Here is an 18,725-nt window from a genome sequence, read left to right on the forward strand (position 1 = left end):
TGCCAACTATATTGTTCGTAATGTTAAAAATATTTGGAGAAAATTTCAACAAGCTAATTGTCAGCTTGAAGCACTTCCTGCAATATTACAATTCCATTAATTATAATATCCCTTGGATTATTATATGGAATATGGTCTACAAGATCAAGTACAAGAAAAATGTGAATTAAAAATCACCCCTACAATACTTATTCAAAAAATCCTAATCAAATGGTGGGGAAAAGAAGACTTTTTCTCCGAAGGAAAAACATATGATTGACATGGAATAATTACAGTAGGACCTGGGAAAGAAGTGATGAAGAGTTTAAATGCTGAGACTCCTACACATGCTACTATTCTAAGAGAATTATTCCAACACATGGAAAATTAAAGAACTATTTTTAACATGTGGACGCAAGTATTTGGAGATAATTCTCAACTCTCTCAAGCCTCTTCTTCAAAAAGAAAAGATAAAAATCATGAAACACTGATACTCAGATGGATGAATAAACTTAAGATGCACAAGATCCTTATGAAGATGGTGATCTATTTGCTTTAATAAAGTCCTAAAAAAGTTTGGATTATCAGCATTGTTTCTCTATTTCCAAGACATAATATGGGGTGGTAGTAGATTGTATAATATTGTAATATTGTAATTTGTTTAATGTAATGCTTTTTGTGGCTGTTGTAGTGTGGTATTGTCATAAAAATCCAATACGGTTTGCATTATTTTAATGGTTGTTTGCATTATAAATTAAATGATTTTGCTCGTCGTGTAGTGGAAATCAGTTAGAATCAGGGTGTGGATTGGAGTTTAAGCATATGAATTTCTTGGTTGATATAGTTATATATTCATAGTTTTATCCATAAATCAACATATTAGAATGTGCTCATTGAGAAAGACCGCAATATTTCTCTAACAACTCGATTGATTCTGTAGTTTCTGCATATGATTTGAGTGTGCTTGTCTGGACCCTATAATAATATCAAGCACCCATCCCCTGTGTTTCTCTAATGCACAATGTATTTGACAAATTGAAGGAAATAATACGGTTTGTATATCATCTAATTACTATATATAAACACTAAATTGTTGAAGTAGTCCAAAGCACAAAACTCATACCAAAAAAGAATTAGATGGCTGATGAGCTTTGTGGAAATGACCTTTGTTGGATTCTCTTCCGAGGGGCGTGGAGGCATGATAGTGGATCAGTCAAATGATCCAGAAAAGCTTCAGACGTGTTAAATTATTATGATATATCAATGTTGGGACTTAAGTTTTTAGAACCTCACCCACAATTCTATGTAAACATCACAGTTCGAACAGTCAAGTTTCTTATGGAGCATCTAGAGAAATCTGGATGTAGTATTGGAAGCAATTTCATAAAGGCTGTCAATTGTGATAAACAGATCAGTGGCTGCTATGCCCGTGGTGAAGGGGTATGCAGTTGAATCAGATCCGATGTTTTTAACTTTCGAATTCTCAATTCCTTGTGATTCCGTCTAGTGTGCTGTTTTTTTTTTATTCAAGAGGCCGAGTGCAATTGTTTTTTTTTGCTTTTAAAAATGCAAATTCAAGATGAGGTGAACCAAGTTGTGATTCATGAGCTCGTTCGTGCGTAAAATGATTGTCGTGCTGAAAATTTGGATTCGACTAGTTGCACACGTCAGGCTTGTGTTAGAGCAGATATCTTGTAAGCCAACGGTTGGCTAGAGAATTTATTAACTCAGTTATAATAAACAATCTTTATTTTAGTATAATTTACCTTTTCACTTTATCTATATACTCATGCAATCGACATAAATAAAGTTTTGATTATACTTTAATACAAATGAATCATAATTCGATTTTGAAACTCATTTGTAAATACTGTATATTCTAACTTCGTTCCTAGTCGATTCAGCTGTCAAAAAATAAGGATAAAGATCGCTTGATCTTGAAACTAGCATTTGTGATTTTGTATACTGTGTTTCATAGTAAGGGCATAGAGATCTCCAACTATGTATATGGTAATCAATCATACAATGATTGTACCGAACAACCCACCCTCGAACATTCCAAATGATTATCATTCAACAAAGGAAAATTCTGTGGTTGTGATTGTACATCATTAGTCCTTACGACCTAGGACAACACTGAGGCTCTACATACTAGGATTGTGCTTTGGCTCGGTTACCGACTCCACGAGGGTCACAAGGTGGCGAGATTAGGTGCAATTTTGACATGTGTAGGAGCCAGTGCATTGTAGTCGAGGATTCACCGCTCATCTACGGGTGTGGATATCCTATGTGATCTAACGAAATAGTAGTACATGAAATTTCCGGCCAGAGTGTAAGATGTATATTAGGGAAAAGGGTTGTCGAGTTATGCATGAAATGACACTATCAATATTTCATGATTGTATCACATAGGTATCAAATCTAATATACAAACCTCGATGAACCAATGGTTGTAGATCCTATCGAGATATATGAGATGAAGAGACCGTATTGTATGTTAATCACAACCGATGGTTCTTGTAGGCACTATCAGTGATACTTAGGGAATTATGGGACGATGATATTAGACACTCTTACCATGATTCAATGTTTTTAATCAGAAAATGATTTTTGACATTCTCATGATCAAATTTTGGTGCATGGAATAGTGAAAATTAGAGTAAGCCTGAATAAAAAAAGTCCTGAATCACAAAGAGTTATGAACCTACTGCTAGCTATATCTCTGAACTATTGAGGGTCACACAAGCACTGGATCATTTGTTCCCATGGAGAGAATAAAATCAAGGAGTTGAATAAATTTGAGAATTTAAATTATTAAACTCAAAGGTTGAGTTTATAAAAGATTTAATGGAAATAGAGTATGCATAATGGGCTTCTAGGAGTACGAGTACAACATACTAAATAATTAAAGTTTTAATGAACTTTAATTAATTAAACTAGTTGGACTAGCCTAATTAATTAGTTAAGTTCATTAATGTTAATTAAAGAACTTAAATCCACAATTATGGAAACTAGTTAAGGGCTTACGTATTTAGGTAGGTGTCAACAAACCCTAGCCTCCAATCCTTTGTGATTTTCAAAAATCACTCCACATAATCCTCTCCAAAATTTTCAGCATCCATCAAGAAAATAAGGATTTGAGGTGATTCTTACACTACAAGAAAAACGGCAAAATACAACGGTTTTTAACCGTTGTCCTAGGTCAAAAAAACTTTTGTTAAAGCCCCTGTGGTTAAATGGTGGGCTCAAAGACAACGGTGAAAAACCGTTGTCGTAGTCATCAAAGACGACGGTGAAAAACCGTTGTCGTAGGTCTTGTAAAACCATTGTTAAAATTCATGTGGTTAAAGGGTGCGCTCAAAGACAACGGTGAAAAACCGTTGTCGCATACATTAATGTAGCAACGGTTGTTTCGTCGCTAATTTTAAACGTTATGAATATAAAAATGCGACGGTTTAGGCATCGTCGCCAAAATAAACCGGCGACGGTTTTCCGAAAACCGTCGTTATTTTAGCGACGGTCCGTCGCTACAAATCTGTCGGTAAAGTTAAATTAGCGACGGTAATTTTTAAAACCGTCGCTAATTATTAACCGATTTTTAAAAAAAATTAGAAACTACGACAACGTTTTTTCAAAAAACCATTGTGTTTAACCAAATAAAACACTAAGAAACGACAATGTTTTAAAAAACCGTTGTCATAGTTAAAAAACCATCTGAAAGACAACGGTTTGTGTAAACCGTTGTCTTTGACCCTTGACAAAATCTTATATAGACAACGGTTTTTGAAAAAACGTTGTTGTAGCCTAAAAAAAACCTCTCATAGACAACGGTTGTTAAAACCGTTGTTGTAGCCCAAAAAAAATCTCTTAGACAACAGTTTTTAGAAACCGTTGTCGTATCCCGAAAAAAAAACGCTCATATACAACGGTTTTTAAAAACCCTTGTCGTAGACACATAAAAAACCGTTGTCTATAAACGGGTTTTTTATGCTACGACAACGATTTTTGTTAAAACCGTTGTTAAAAGAAAAAAGACAACGGTTTTAATAAAAACCGTTGTCGTATGGGTGTTGTTGATTTGTATTTTTCTTGTAGTGTTAATTTTTGCTCTCAAAGTTAAAAATTATTCTAAATTTCTTGTACAATTTAGAAGAGGAACACGTGATTATCGTGGACCGGATTAAGAGTCTTGAAGAAAGATGTTCAGGAAGATTGTTCATAAGAAATTCTACAAGACCTATATCCACTAACCCCGGAATAGTTGGTGCAAGTGATCTATTCACTAAAGGTAAATTCATAAACTTCCTATGCATGATTTTATTATTTAAAGCTTACGAATGTCCAAAGACATTATTTAATATGCTAAACCCTCCCATAACTCACAAAAACCCCACGCCTCCTTCCCCACAACCCACACGAGATCTCCCATCAGAAAACACAAGCACACACGCCACTTTCAAGAAGATAAAACCAAGTTTTTGTAGAAAATTTATCCTAGGGTCTCTTACGTCAAAGTTCTTTGCATCGCCATCAAATATTCGTGCTTTTAAAATGCAAAGGCACGCCATATTCTTTCCTTCAAACATCTATCACACCTTAGTATTTATCTAATTTTGTTTTGCATGAAAAATAAGGGAACCTTGGTTATATTTTCGTTTTTGCATCAAGAAGGGTTTTTAAATCATGTATGTTGATCCAAAATTTATGTTTAACATGATCCTAAGGGGCTGCCATGATTAGGTAAGGTTTAAGGGTGGTTTTGCATGTTTTATAGGGTCCTAAATCACACCAAAAACGCTGCACACGTTCTTGAAACAAGCTGGAATAACCTTACTGTTATGGCAATTGAGGGGCATGGTTTAAGGGAATTAAAGGCTTGGCTTGGCTTTGGTTAGGACCAAGGCTTGGCTAGGGTCCGTGAGGGGTTAAGGGAAGAGTCCTAGCCACGCTAGGACTCGAGACCAGGGGCTGGGGAGGAGTCCTAGCAAGCTAGGACTCTACCTGAGAGCAAGCAAGGAGTAGCGCAGGGTTAGCTGGTGCTGGGAAGAAAGAGGCTTGGCCAGTGGGCTTAGGGCTGGGCTAGGATAGGTACTTAGGGTCCTAAGAGGGTGCAAAATGGTCTGGGCATGGGTTGGTGCAGCTGGGTTCGCTGCTGGCTCAGCTGGAAGTGGACAACGTGAGGGAAGCATCACAAACATGCGTGCAGCCTGGTCTTGCTTCAGGTGGCTTGTTTGTGGGTTCAGGGGCTGAGCTAGGTCTGTGCTGGGTCTGGGCGAGGTCCAGGGATGGCTAGGGTCAGGTGGGGCACGGTGGTTAAGGGCTGGAAGAGTCCTAGAGTCACTAGGAGTTTTTGTGCAAGAGTCCATCCATGTGCGGAAGTTTGGGTGAGTTTCAAGAAGGTTTTTGAGCTGTCCAGGGCTGGTTTTTTGGGCTAGGCTTGGTCAGTAGGGCCCCTAGGTGGGTTGGCTAGGGTATGGCTTGAGATGGCTTGGGCGTGGCTCGAGTAAATTGGGAGATGGCTCGGGTGATTCGATAAGGTGTAAAATTCGAAAATTAAAAGGCTAAAATTGAATCCATGGGTCCACGGGGGTGACTCATGACTTGGAAGGGAAGAATAAATAATAAAAATGTTATATTTAAAATTTGGGATCAAAATAACGATTTTTGGATTTATCCGGGATTTAATCGTCGCACGAAACGTTAATTAAAGAATTAATTGAAATGCTTAGTTTTAAGCTTTATAAAATTCTGGAAAATTATATTTAAGCTCAAACAATTATTAGAAGTCTAAGATTTTAATTTGAGAATTTATATTAAGGTTTGGTTTAATTCGAGATTAAAACGCAGTAATACGTCATATTTAAAGATTAATTTAATGTACTCGGTTTAAGCTGAATGAAAATATGAGAAAATTCATGTAAGCTTAAATAATTAATTGAGACATGTTAGAGTCAACAAAATTGAAAAAAAATGTTAAATATGGGAAATTTTACGTCTAGGGGTAAAACGGTAATTTTACACCCAAAAATTAGTAAACGTCATGGCAATGCACTGAATGTTGTTTTACATGCTAATATGATTATTTTGAATGTTTATGAATTTTTATGATGGTGATTTTAAATGTTTATGATTTGATATGTCAAGATGTTATTTTAAATGTTTAAGGATGTTATTATGATTTAATATGCCAAGATGTTTCTTTTAAAATGTTTATGGATTTTTATGAGGAAACGATAACGTTAAAAGATATATTGCATGCTTGGTTTAAAAAAAAAGTTATATGCATGTTTAAATTTTATAAAGTGATGAGAACATGAAACGTTGAAGGAAGTGAAGTAATTGTGACTAATATGATGATATGTTGGAGATATCGTGAGGGTTATGGTCTCATTAGAAGCTGAACGATCGTATTTCCATTGATACGAATATGATGATATGAATGTGGATGTTGTGAGGGGAGAAGGCCCTAGCGGGAGCCCATTTATGGGAAAAAGGCACCAGATGGAGCCCTGACGATCTCATTTCCATTCGATGAGAATATACCAAGGCCCAGTTGAGCGGTGAGAGTTTTGCTGGTGTCTCCGCCGCCCAGTACTGTGGTTACATGTAGATGGAACCATCGCCCAACACGTAGACGTAGACGAATACGAAAGTCACAATTAACGATCTGAATTCAACGAAAGGAAAAAGAATACGTATATGTTGATGATGATATGAATATGTTGATGATAATACGTATATGAATTTGTTGAATATGAATATGTTTATGAAAATATTTATGTTTAAAGTTTATACATCCTGAAAAGGATTTTGAAAACTTTTATGGTTAAAGTTTATGTATCTTCATAAAAATGATATTTTAAATACAAGTATTTTCACTGTTGTATGTGATCTGTATATGTAGTACTTGTTATCAAGATTATGGTGTGTTGAGTCTTTAGACTCACTAGGTGTGATTGATGCAGGTGATTATGATAATAAAGTTTATGGAGGTCTTGATGGTTGACTTTGCTGGGCTGAAGGTGCACATAACCCGATGACCGACGCTAGTTTTCCGCACTAGTTATGATTTTAAGTAATGTTAAAGATATTTTTACGGCGATTTATTTATGAGTGGTTTTTGAGATGTCATAGTATGAGCTATACTTTTCCAATGTTATTTTTAGGTTTAGTAAAATGTTAGATAATTTTATGCTAAACTATTTCCTTTGGTTTTCAAATTAGTTGGTTGATTTATTATAAATTATGTAACAAATATTCTATTCCTTCCGGTGACCTAATGCTCACGTCTAAAATTGTCAAGAATCTGAAACTTCGTTTATTCAAAGATGTGGTTTGGGCAGATCTCATTGTGCTTCCTATGCTTGAATTTGATATTATACTTGGTATGGATTGGTTTTCAGCGAATGGAGCTTCGATTGATTTTTGTCAGCAATCAGTGTCTATTCGACCGCCTAGCGGTAAATCTTTTGTCTTTGAGACGGCGAGAAAAAAAGAAATGCCGCACATTATCTCTTGTCTTTGTGCGAGGAAGCTTATTGAACGTGGACGCCAAGCTTTTCTTGCATGTGTCACTACCACACATGCTCTTATCAGTCAAAAATTGGAAGATGTTGATATTGTCATAGATTTTCCTAGCGTCTTTCCCGAGGACGTTTATGGAATTCTACCCGATCGCATTGAACTAATGTCGGGCACTGTTCGTATATCTAAAGCACCTTATCGTCTAGCACCCGCTGAAATGAAAGAATTAAAAGATCAAATACAAGAATTTCTAGACAAGGGTTTCATTCGCCCTAGTTATTCTCCATGGGACGCACAAGTATTATTTATGAAGAAGAAGGATGGTAGTATGCAACTCTGCATTGATTATCGAAAGCTTAATAGGGTCACTATCAAGAACAAGTATCCACTGCCAAGAATTGAATATTTATTCGATCAGTTGCAAGGAGCATCGATATTTTTGAAAGGGGATCGGTTACGGTGACCGGAAGCGCAACGGAAGTTCAAAAATCGAATTTTTATCAAGGAATTTTCGGCCACCTCATTTTGTGCAACAAATACAATAGAAACACATAATGACATTCATAGGGTGTTTGAGAGATATACCTATCAATCTTTAAAAGATTGATTGTGGCTCCAACTTTGTTGTTAAACAACAAAGCTCTTGAATGGATGACAAGTCTACAAGCTCTCCTTTGAGCACTCCTTGCTCAACTATTAAGCCCACCACCAACTAGGTAGATTTCCTCATATTTTGCACTAGAAAAATATGAGGATTTTTCAAGGATAAGTGAAGTGTTTCCTCAACAAATTGAAGAACAAAAATTGAGAGAAAAATGGGAGAGAATTGCTTGCAAGTTTCGGCCATTGTAGTGTGAATGAGGGGGAAGGGAGACTTGTCTTGGACTTGCAAAAAGTAGAGACAAAAGTAACATATCAAGCCTTGATATTTGAAAAAGTTGTCTCCAACCCTTCACCTCCAATGCATGCATATATTATATGGTTTTTAACAAATTAAAAACCATGGACTAAATTTAATTATCTCAAACATATTTGAGACTAATTAAACATTACTTGAATTTACCCAAGTCCCACTAGTTAAATAATTAATTTAAATTGAGCTCTACAAGACTCAATATGATTTAATTAATTCAACACTTGAATTAATTTAATTATTTGGACTCTACTAGGTCCACTAGTGTTTAATTAATTCAACACTTGAATTAATTTAATTTAGTCCATAATAATGTTTATGAAAATCACAATTTTCAAATACATTATTCACTTGGCCAACATTTGATTTAGGAACACTTCCATAAATTAAAATTTACATTTCTCTCATAGAAGTCATACTTCTATTTTTCTTTATGCTTATAAACTCATTTATAAGCCGTACAACACATTGAACTATTTTCTCCTTTATAGAAGTCATACTTCTAATTTTCCTTACGCTTATAAACTCCTTTATAAGCCGTTCAACACATTGAACTATTTTTACTTCTCAACGGGATCTAGAAAGCTAGTACTTGTGTGGCCCTCAATGGTTCATTGATACAACTAGCCGTGGGTTCACATCTCCATGTGATTCGGACTAAACATGTCCTTATATGAGCATACCCCAATTACTCCATTCTTACTTATCAACTCCTTGATAACAAGAACGCCAGAACGCAAGTCTGATACTACCCAACCAATCATGTTAAACGCCTAGCAGCATCGCTTACATGATTCCGTAGGTATCAAATGATAGTGCCTGCAAGAACCATTCAATTATGGTTAGCGTACAGTACGGTCCCTTCAACTCATATATCCCGACCGATTCGACAACCATTGGTTTATCGAGAGTTGTCAATGAATCGATACTATGTGTCATGTCGTAGTTGCATCGATGGTGTAATCTATGAAACCCCTTTCATAATTACCACCATACTCTGATCAGAGATTTCAACCTACATACACATGAGAACACATAGGATATCCATACCCGAAGGTAAGCGGTGAATCCCTAGACTACAATGCATCGACTCCTATATGTTTAGACAAAACACCCAACCTTGCCACCTGATGACTCCTTGAGAGTCGGTAAACAAGTCAAAGTGTAATGCTAGCACATAGAGTCTCAATGTTGTCCCGGGTCATAAGGACTAATGGTGTACAACCATAAACCAGGACGTTTCCACTCGATAAGTGAGAACCACTTGGAAAGTCCTTTATGGAGGGTTGTTCAGTGCACTCTACCAAGAGCACCTATCTGCATGCTCGGACATCACAATGTCCCCTACCAATGAAACATGGTACTCACATCGCAGATACTAGTCTCGAGCTCTAGCGGCCTATATCCTTCTTAGCGGCGGCTGAATCGACTAGGAACTGTTTAGAATATACAGTATTCCAAATATGAGTTTCATGATACTCATCATATGAGCATCTCATATTCTTTCTAATATTTGTATATTCAAGGGATTTATCTATGCAACTAGCATGGGTATACCGATAAAGATGTGCCAAAACAATAATTTCAAATATTATTAAAATAAAGATTGCTTATACATAGAGTTTCATTGTGAACACTCGGCCAACACTTGGCTCGACGTGCACCTACTCTAACAATTTTTCAAGACTGATCTGCATTCTGGATACCATCAATTGAAATTAAAATAGTCTGATGTTCACAAGACATCATTTCGTACTAGATATGGACACTACGAGTTTATGGTCATGCCATTTGGGTTAACCAATGCGCCAGCGATCTTCATTGATCTCATGAATCGCGTATTTCAGTCGTAGCTAGATCATTTTATTATAATTTTCATTGATGATATATTGATCTATTCTAAGAGCAAAGAACAGCATAGTCGCCATTTTAGGACAACACTGCAAGTTCTACAAGATAGGAAGCTTTACGCAAAATTCAGCAAGTGTGAGTTTTGGCTTGATCGAGTGGCTTTGTTAGGCCACATTATTTCTAGTGATGGCGTCGAAGTTGATCCAAGCAAAGTTGAGTCAGTGAAAGAGTGGCCAGTACCGAAGAGTGTTATTGAGATTTCCAGTTTCTTGGGACTAGCTGGCTATTATCGCAAATTCATCAAGGGATTCTCATCTATTGCAGTATCTTTGACATCCTTGACTAAGAAGAATGCAAAGTTTATTTGGGGATCCGAGTGTCAAGACAGTTTTGATAAGTTAAAGCAAGCATTGATTTCAGCGTCAGTGTTATCTATGCCATCTGGGCAAGGAGAGTATGTTTTGTATACCGAAGCTTTTAAACTTGGGTTGGGCGCAGTTCTGATTCAAAATGACCGAGTTATAGCCTATGCATCGAGACGGTTGAAAATCCACGAGAAAAACTACACTACTCATGATCTTGAGCTTGCAGCATTAATTTTTGCATTGAAAATTTGGAGACACTACCTATATGGGGAGAAGTACAAAATATTCACCGATCATAAAAGTTTGAAACACTTCTTCACCCAAAAAGAACTGAACATGAGACAGCGTAGATGGATTGAGTTAGTAAAGGACTACGAATGTGAGATTAGCTATCATCCGAGAAAAGCTAATGTTGTGGCAGACACATTGAGTAGAAAAGCAGCAGTTATCACTCGTCTATCACTTCAAAGACCATTGCAGTATGAGATACAGTAGTTTGAGCTTACAGTCTATGCTAGGGGCGAGGCTCCTAATCTTATCATATTATCAGTATAGTCGAATTTGAGAAATAGAATTCGTGATGGACAGTCTACCGATGATCAAATGCAAAAGTGGAGAGCTAGAGATGAAGCCAAAGGCCGAAAGTTATTCTGAGATGGATGGTATAGCTCGTTATCGAGATCGTTTATGGGTTCCTAGTGACGATTCCTTAAGAGATCTTATTATGAAGGAAGCTCATGACACGGCTTATTCCATTCATCCGGGAAGCACGAAGATGTATAAGGATTTACAGTTGTTATATTGCTATCCAGGCACGAAGAGAGACATTTTAAGATTTGTATCCGAGTGTTTGACTTGTCAGCAAGCTAAAGTAGAGCATCAAAGACCAGCGGGGAAACTTAATCCACTTCCTATTCCCGAGTGGAAATGGGAAAATATTACTATGGACTTTGTTGTGAGATTGACGAAGACTATTAAGGGATTCAATTCCATATGGGTGATAATGGATCGTCTTACGAAATTGGCGCATTTTCTACCTATTTAACGACCTTCATCATGATTCAGTATGCCGAGTTATATATTCGAGAGATAGTTCGTCCGCATGAGATTCCTGTATCTATTGTTTCTGACAGAGACCCGAGATTTACGTCATCTTTTTGGAAGAGTCTGCGTGCAGCGATGAGGACCAAGTTATTATTCAGTACATCATTCCATCCTCGAACCGATGGTCAGTCTGAAAGAGTTATTCAAATTCTGGAAGATCTACTACAAGCATGTGTTATTGATTTCCAAGGCAGTTGGGAATCAAAATTACCTCTAGTGGAGTTCACCTACAATAATAGTTTCCAATCATATATCAGGATGGCTCCGTTTGAGGCACTTTATGGAAGAAAATGTAGATCTCCTATTCATTGGGACGAGGTTGGTGAAACAAGAGAGATTGGTCCTGATGTGATTGAAGAGATTGCCGAGCTTGTAGTCAAAATTCATGATAGAATGAAGACTGCACAAATCTGACAAAAGAGTTATGCTGACAAAAGACGAAGAGACTTAGAATTTTCCGTGAGAGACCATGTATTTGTGAAAATAGAACCTATGAAAGGTGTTATGCGATTTGGCAAGAAAGGCAAGCTTAGTTCAAGATTTATTGGTCCGTTTGAGATATTGGAGAGGATTGGACACTAGCTTATAGAGTGACACTGCCACCGATGCTTTCTGGGGTTCACAATGTGTTCCATATTTCGATGCTGCGAAAGTACACGTCGAATCCATCACATGTACTAAATTATGAACCTCTACAATTAACTTCGAATATGACGTATGAAGAAAGACCTGTCCAAATCTTGGGAAGGCAAGAAAGAAGACTGTGAAACAAAGTCATTCCAATGGTCAAGGTCAAGTGGATGAATCACTCGGAAGAAAAAGCTACTTGGGAAACAGAGAGGGACTTGAAGAGTCGCTATCCAGAGCTATTCGGTAAGTTCTTGTTAGAAACTTATTTTCGGTGGTTTGACAAACTGAGAGATTAATTTATTGGACTAACTGATCACGGCCTGACAGTTTCCTAACTGAAGATTAAATGGGTAGTCTATTAAAGGCAACTGAAACCAGTCGAATGATTTTATAGAGTCAACTGACTGAACAGTTGGAAACTGGTCAGTTGATATATTCAGTTGAAAGCTTACCAGCATCTTCATATCAGCTGATCACTAAGCTGTACACGTCATCAGTTGAAAAGGACATTCAACCGACAACAGTACAAAGCAGACTGCAACTCGTAGTCGAGCGCCACATTTCAGAGTCTACAGTGTACGATTGTTAGAAGAATATTGACGTGACAATCAACGGATATAAATATTCAAATAATATTTAATGTTACTGTTGAAGAGAAGCCTATAAATAGGTGAGGAGAGCAGTTGAGCAACAAATCTTGAACAACTAAGTGATAATTCTATTTCTCAAGCTTGCCATTACCCTGCTAAATTTATAGCTATCACTCAAGAATCAAAAGCTCACTCTTATTCGATTTATCTGTTGCATTTGAGGCTACATTTTGAGCTTACTAGCACAAATCATTGTATTATTTATTTGATCTTAACTAGATCAGTTGTGCTAAATCCACTTGAGAATTGTCAGAAACTTAGTAAACTAAGAGTTTCAGTTTTGGCAGTGTTAAGTCCTAAATTGAAGGGGGTCTGTACAAGTTTTTGTATTGATCAAAGTCTTAGTGCATATCTTATCTTTGTGATAGAAGGGTGACTGTAGGAGTTATTAATTCTTCGAACATCCATAAATTCTTCGTGTTATTCTTTCAGTTATTTATTCTATCTTTGAGTCAGTTTATTTCCGCAACTATATTCAGTTAAACTGATTGTTAACGACTGACAAGATTCTAGTATCAGTTTGTCACAGAACTGACACTCCATTCGAAAAGATTATAAAAATCGTGTGTGTTTATTCAACCCCCTCCCCCCCTTTGAAACACTTTTCTACCTTTCAACCTATCCTATCAAGTGATATCAGAGCAGTTGAATCATGTCTCATAATATTCTTATTTACAATCTGATCAACATGTCTTCATTCAACAAAATACCAATGTTTTCCAAAGAAGATTTTGACGACCGAAAAATCAGAATGCAGGCTCATTTAGCTGCACAAGATGACGACATGTGGTATGTCATCACTGATGGTCCCATGAAGATTCTAAAAGCAAACACTTCAGTTGCCATTACTGATGTGGCACCTCATCGCATAGAAAATCCCAGAGAGGAATGGACAACTGAGGAGAAAAGGAAATCCAACCCAGACAATGTGGCTAAGGATATCTTATAAAAAACACTGGATAAAGTCACTTTCAGCAAAATCAAAATGTGCAAAACTGGCAAAGAAATATGTGAAAAACTGATCCAGCTGTGTGAAGGAAATGAGCAAACAAAAGAGAAAAAGATATTAGTTGTTGTTCAAAAGTTTGACAACATCAAGATGAAAGCTGGTGAATCCATGCATGATTATGATGAAAGGATCAGTGGTATTGTCAATTAACTGAATGCACTTGGAAAGGTGTATTCAAACAAAGAAGTCGCACTGAAAGTGATCATAGGTCTTCGCAAAGAGTGGGATGTCAAAACCATGGCAATGAGAGAGTCAAAGATTGGAATTACAAAAGGATTACGAGTTTGAACTACAAACCAGAGAAGGAGAGCCTTTTGTACCAATTGCCACAACTGCTGTCAGACTAGAACCAACTGGTTCAGCTGACAAATCTGCTGATCAACTGAGAAATATTGCTATGTCATTGTTTGTCAAGAAATTTGGGAGGTTCACGAGGAGGAATCAAGGAAATTTCCAGAAGCAATATCAGAAGAACCAATCCAAAGAAGAATCATATGTTTTCTACAACTGTGGCAAATCTGGTCATTACATAGCAGACTGTCCTAATCCAAATAAAGACAGTCGAGTATCAACTGATAAGGGAAAGAAGCCCTTTGAGCACAAAAGAAGGACCAAGGATGACAAGAAATCATTCGAGAAAAAGCATGAAGTGATTTTGGCTGAAGATAGCAAATCAAAGTGGGCTGAAACTGACAGTGATGAGTTAGAACTAGAAAGCCCAAGCAGTTCAAGTGATGATGAAGAGGAAGTCAAGTGCTTAATGGCTGATGATGCTGAACTGGAGTCAGCAAGTGAACATGTATTTGACTTCAGCTATACTGATTTTGTGAGGACCCAGACGCTATTCATTTCTTAATCATTTTTGGGAATAATTTGGTCAATTAAAATAAACAGGATCTAATTTTTTTTAAAATACAAATACGGAAACGTAATGTAATCAGTCTGATATACATATCAAAAGTAAACATACAAGTCCTGTACTGGATACAATAACATCAAACTAGGGTTCAACTACTATATAACAAGTGTTGAATCCTATTCTACTTCTGATCCGGATCTCCACACTAACTTCTCCTTTCTCATCCTCTTATTGACCTTGATCATGTCTCACCTATTGTCCTGCACACATACAAACACGACAACAGCCGGATAACTCCGGTAAGAATATAATCCCAGTATAAACAATGAATAAATGCAATCATATAAAAACATATATAAACACATAAACAGTCATCAATAACGTGTATCAAGTCTGAAAACATGAATCGATATAAAACTGTAAATAAAATCGTGACTCGTCATTTCAGACTCGACTCATCTCTAATCTAGGGATCCCGGTTCCTGGACATTGGTACATATATCGAATCTCAGCGATAGGAGTCGATCTAATCCTAAGCAACATCGATATAATTCATTCATCCAGTGTCTCGGCATATCCGCCAAAGACTTGGCTTATCCGCCAATGGCTAGGCGTCTCCGCCCATGACGCATTACATGCCTTGCTATAACTCAATAGACTAAAAATCATAAATTGCAAACATCAATGCAATAAAATAAAGTATGTGGTTTAGGGAAACTCAAGTCAGATCTAACTCGAGTTGTGTCCTCCCGGTTCAACATTGATTTATACCTTTCTTTCTGTCAATCTGACTCTGTCGAAGTCTCGAACTCAGTGCCTATCAATACTCAATCTGGCAATGACAATATCGAGGAGTATGATATCAATACACCACTCAAATCAATGCTGGATATAAACAAAACTCAATCTAATTCTGTTTCAATGGCAAAACTGCACAATCTCAATATACCCAGCAATACAAATCAACAGATATCAATTCCCACAACTCATAATCGATAACCATACAAATCTGATATCAATATCAATTCCAAAATTCATAACAATTTCATACAGCATCTGTTCTTCAATTCTGTTTCGATTATACGATGTCTACTATGTCAAGAACACCATAAATGAATCATATCTGATTTCTTCAATATCAGAATTTCAAAACATATCAAAACGTAGTAAAAATTACGTCTGGTTGAATGCTCTCGTCGATAGGAATACAGTACTGAAGCCGGATTGAAAATCAGACGGACGGATTTTGCACAAACTTCAAATTTCCAAACTCAAAGGCGTAAGGATTTTCTTCCTGGGAGCTTCGGTCCTTTTCTTCTGAATAAATGCAAGGTTATATCTGTATATATCCCAATTGCATGTCAAAGAAACAGTGGCTTATTTTTCTTTCATCTCAGTCGGCGCTCGGACGGTGAAAAACTACCGCTCGGGCGCAGAACTTTCTGTCCGAGCCTCAACTTGTTATACACCGGCGCTCGGGCGGTCATTTTCTACCGCTCGTGCGCCATACGTTCTGGAAAATTACCAAACTTGTGGTATTATGGCGCTCGGGCGGTCTTTTCCTACCGCTCGGGCGCCAGATGTTGTGTCCAACATCTTGGCTTATAATTCACCGACGCCCGGCTTCTTCACTTTAGTTCCTACAACGTCAATTCTGTCAATTAATCAATTTCTGATTACATGTGATTAAATCTCGGGCATTACAGATTTCACTCATGGGGAACTCATTACCACCTTGCATGACATGGTAAATGACTATCACAAACTTGCCCGATCATTTCAGAAGGTCAGAACTGAGCAAACTGATCCCAATGACAACAAGACATATACTGATGAGTCAGTTGAACTGTTGAGTCTGAAAACTGAGATTGCACAGCAAAAAGCTGAAATGATTGAAAATCAAGCTTTGATATGTCAGTTAAAAACAGAGATTTCAAAACATACTGAATTGATTCAAGCTTGGAACAAGTCTTCAGTTGCATTGATTGAAATGCAGAATTCTAAAAAATTAGTTGATGATAAATCTATTTTAGGTTTTAATGAAAACTCTGCAAGTGATGCTCAACTAAAGTTGAATAAAGACAAAGAAAAGTACATTACCTTTGTAAAATCAACTAGGTAAATGAATTATCATAACCTAGTAGACCAGCTGTTCAATTGATTGAAAGTAAGAATAAAGGCAAACGACATGGTATTAGATATAGCTCTGAGAGTCCAACTGATATAAGAAACTAGTCACCTAAATGTCCCAGTCACAAAAATCAGTACTCAAGGAATGGTTATTACAATTACTACAACTGTAAGCCAGTTGAGAAACGATATCAAAAGAATAGCCAGTAGAAAGAGGATACAAATCATATTGTCTCATCCTCACATCACACACATATTGCCAAAAATTCGAGAAAAACCATTTGAACACGGTAACTGGGAAATCAGTTAGACTGATTCAAATCTGGGTTCCTAAAAGACTAATCAGTTTAGGAGCCAAATGAATATGGGTACAAAAATTATATATTGTGTGTGATTGCAGGGAATAGGTACAAGAAAAAAATCAACTTGATATCTAGACAGTAGTTGTTCATGACATATTACAGGAGATGCAAGTTTGCTATCTCAACTGATCAAATATACTAGACCAAACATCAGATTTGGAAACAATTCCAAAGGTAAAACTGTGGGTAAGGGTAAGCTTATCCATTGTAACTATACAATTAAAGATGTTTTGCTAGTGAAGAATTTGAAGTATAACTTGATAAGCATCAGCCAGTTAAGAGACAATAATTTCTCAGTTCAGTTTGACAGACACACGTGTTCAGTTAGAGACTCAACTGATGAGATCATCCTAACTGGAAATCGTTTTGGTAATACTTACAAATTCAGTTGGACTGAACAACCTTATGAACCAGTTTGTTTTATTGCTTCCAAATCTTCCAAACAATGTTATGGCATAAGAGATTGAACCACTTAAACTTTAAATCTATTGCCTATCTGAGTAACCACGGTCTTGTAACTGGTTTGCCCAAAATAGATTTTTCAAAAGACAAAATTGTCTAGCATGTCAGTTTGGAAAACAAGTAAGATCTTCATTCAAAAACCGAGGTTTTAAATCATCTTCCCGATGCTTAGAACTGTTGCACATGGATCTTTTTGGTCCAATACCAGTCATGAGTTTAGGGAGAATGAAATACACCCTAGTAGTTGTGGATGACTTTTCAAGATTTACTTGGGTAATTTTTTAAAATCAAAAGACCAAACTGCTGCACAACTAATTAAGCTCTTCAAAAGACTTTTAAATGAAAAATCAGTTGGGATTGATCGAATAAGGTCAGACAGAGGACTGAATTCATCAATCAAAATCTTTCAACGTTTTTAGAAAATACTGGAATCAAGCATGATCTCTCAGCAGCTAGAACACCTCAGCAAAATGGTGCAGCTGAGAGAAGAAATCGGACCCTTAAAGAAGCTGCTAGAACAATGCTTGCTGATTCTGGTATTTCTCAAAGGTTTTGGGCTGAAGCAGTAAACATTGCGTGTTATACTCACAACAGATCAATGATTAATAAGATTCATGTGTAAACACCATATGAGATCTGGCATGGAAGAAATAATGTGGTTTCTTATTGCAAGATATTTGGCTGCAGATGTTTTATTCTTGATAATGGTAAAAATAATTTAAAAGCTTTTGATGCTAAATATGCTGAGGGAATATTTCTTGAATATTCTTCAGTTAGCAAAGCATATAGAGTTTTCAATAAAAATTCTTTAAATGTTGAAGAATCTATCCATGTTGTTTTTGATGAAACTGTACTAACTGATAAGCCAACTGATCCAGTTGAGCTAG

General features: G+C 36.7%; 1 pseudogene; it reads left to right on the forward strand.

Moving 5' to 3' along the window:
* Positions 1-1,138: 1,138 nt before the first annotated feature.
* The window catches only part of LOC140827340 (mitochondrial inner membrane protease ATP23-like), a 39,861-nt pseudogene continuing 22,274 nt past the window's right edge, over positions 1,139-18,725 (forward strand).

The sequence above is a fragment of the Primulina eburnea genome, chromosome 3 (genome assembly GCF_022965805.1).
Source record: "Primulina eburnea isolate SZY01 chromosome 3, ASM2296580v1, whole genome shotgun sequence".
In the NCBI taxonomy this organism is placed as follows: domain Eukaryota; kingdom Viridiplantae; phylum Streptophyta; class Magnoliopsida; order Lamiales; family Gesneriaceae; genus Primulina; species Primulina eburnea.